Source organism: Caloenas nicobarica, chromosome 13 (assembly GCF_036013445.1).
Source record: "Caloenas nicobarica isolate bCalNic1 chromosome 13, bCalNic1.hap1, whole genome shotgun sequence".
Classification (NCBI taxonomy): Eukaryota; Metazoa; Chordata; class Aves; order Columbiformes; family Columbidae; genus Caloenas; species Caloenas nicobarica.
In genome coordinates this window covers 1,209,544-1,212,195 of record NC_088257.1, presented here as the reverse complement: position 1 = coordinate 1,212,195, position 2,652 = coordinate 1,209,544, and positions in this window count along the sequence as shown.

Genomic DNA, 2,652 nt, shown 5'->3' with positions numbered 1-2,652 from the left:
TTAACCAGTTTTATATGAAATAAATAATTGCTCTCTGACATCCATCAAATGCCCTGTTCTCTTTTGCCAGGGGGGTGGATAGGAACTCTCACTGCGTGAACACCACCAGGGTAAAAGCTTTTCTTTTGCACTGTCTGCAAATGAATGACAACAAGGTGTAACCAAAAGATCCTTGTCCCCTTCAGCCCAAGTGACGTGTGGGGGCTCACGGGGAAAACCGTTACTTTACAAACGTGATGGTGTGTTTAGTAACGGGATGGATGAATTAAGGGACTGAGAGGAGAAAATCTTGCGGGACAGGGCGGCGCGGGAACCACCTGCGGCCGCCAGGGGGCGCCGCGGGGCCGCAGCTGGATGCGGGGAGAAGCTGGTCACAGCTGGATGGGGAGCAGCTGTGAACAGCTGGATGCGGGGAGAAGCTGGTCACAGCTGGATGGGGAGCAGCTGTGAACAGCTGGATATAGTGAGATGATGGTCACAGCTGGATGGGAGAGCAGCTACGAACAACTGGATATAGTGAGATGATGGTCACAGCTGGATGGGAGAGCAGCTGGGCACAGCTGGATGCAGAAGGGGAGTGCAGGTGGGGTGGGGACACAAGCAGGAGTGGGCAAAGAGAGGGTGGAGCGAGCACTGCCAGGGAGGGCACGGCTGGGGCCTGGGCACGTCTGGGACAGCTGGGGCACAGCTGGCAGCTGCAGGGTGTCTCAGGCCCACAGAGGTGATCGTGCTCATGGCTGCAGCACCCACAGCTGGAGCACATCTGGGTGGCAGCAGAGCTGGCAGCTGTGGCCTGTTTGGCACTGTGCACATCTGGCGGCACACCCAGCTGTGGGGCCCAGGGCCCGGGTCACCTCCACTGGCTCCTGAAGCTGCTGCAGCTGCTCCGTGCTCGGGTTCACCTGCTGGGTGCCCGCAGGTGGTGTCAGCGCTCTGCTCCTCCAGGGCGCAACTGAGGGGATCAGGAAGGAACTGAAGATAGGCAGGAAGACTGTTCCTCATTAAGATCGTCTCATTCACCCTGATTTCTGTCAAAACCAGCCATCCTCCCCACCAGACACGCAGCAGTGTAATTCTGTTTGTCTTTTCTGTGGTCTTGTGCATTGCTCTCAAGCCCTGGCTCATTCACCAGGATCTCTTTGGTCTTTTCCAGTCGCCGTTTCCCAGGAGGGAGCGCTCCTTCCTGAAGAATGACTCCCATCCTTTGTTTCTTAATGGATGACTTTATATATTGAAACGAATGTTGTTTACTGGCGCCCAGCACTAGTTTAGAGTCAAGAGCTGATTCCCAAAGGACTCTCCTGGATACGCTAACCAAATGAGGAATCTTCTCCTGTAATTACATTTCTGGGACAGCAGACCTTTTCTGATTCATTTAATATGTGCCATGTTGCATTTATCACAAATCAGATACATAACAGAAGCCCTATTACCTTAAAAGTACTGCTGTTATCGTGTATTGACTTAATTACAGTTTTATCTAAAAACAGATCAACTTAGCTTGACAGAATCCGTTTTCCCTGCTCTCCTGTTGCCTGGCATTGTTTCCTCCCTGCAGTTCCTGCTCCATCAAGCCAAGAGCCCACTGGCACACTCGCCTTTCACTCGTCCCAATCTTCCCAAACCTACCAAACATGAATACAAAGAGCCCAGGAGGCTCCTCTGGGCTCAGGTGACCCGGCTCTGGCTGCTTTTCACCTTTCTGACTTGGGGAGCTGCTGACCCCCCGGTAATTCCTGCCACAGAGAAGTGATGCATCGCCCTCTGCTTCCCACAGCCGCCCTTTGCCATGGCTGCTGTTGTTTACAAAACCCACCCAAGGTAAGGTCCAGAGCTGATATCTGCTCATTAGCATCACTTTCCTCTTTCCTCTGATTGTTCTGTGGTTTCCATAGCTCTCAGAGCTGCCCCGCTTCTCTGGAAGCCGAGCCAAGGCGCTTTCTTCCCACTTGGGAAAGCGCTTTGCTAGCCCGAGCGATGTCCATCACCGGCAGCGGTGGCTCTGGAAGGCGCGTACGGCCCCGTCAGAGTGTGTCCCCAGAGCTCTCCCGGGTGGTCCCTGTGCCCTATCTCTGCTGGGGGTGCTGGGGGTGATGGTGCAAGTGCCGCAGCTCCCGGGCTGGAGAAAAACACCACACGTTGGCAGAGCCGCCTTCTCCAGACACGTCCCGTGTGATTCCCCACCGCCCGCCAGCGTCTCCCACCCGAGGAGCAGGTGCCGTGGGCTCACCCGGCTTTGGGGAGGGCTCACCATGTCCTGAGCCGCACGAGGACCTTCCCAGGGGAGCACCACAGGTCTCTGCTCTGTCACCTTCACCTGGTGGGCACCGAGCATCCCGGTACCCAGCCCGGCACCCAACCTGCACCAGGTGTCAGCCCAGCACCCAGAACTGGGTGACAGGAGCCTTAAAATACATTTTCCTGCATCTGGAAAACATGAGACACTGATCACCAGTCCTGCCACATTCATATTCTACTGACTGGTTTTCATTTGATTTCCTACATGTTTGACAATGGAAACAGATTTTTCTTGCCTGGTTTCGGCACAAGAGGCTGCAGCCTGTGGTGCGGGCAGGGCTGCGGGTACTGTCGGTGCTGGGCGCGGGTGCTGCAGGGGGACCGGACCCAGCAGGAATGTGCTGAACCCCGGGA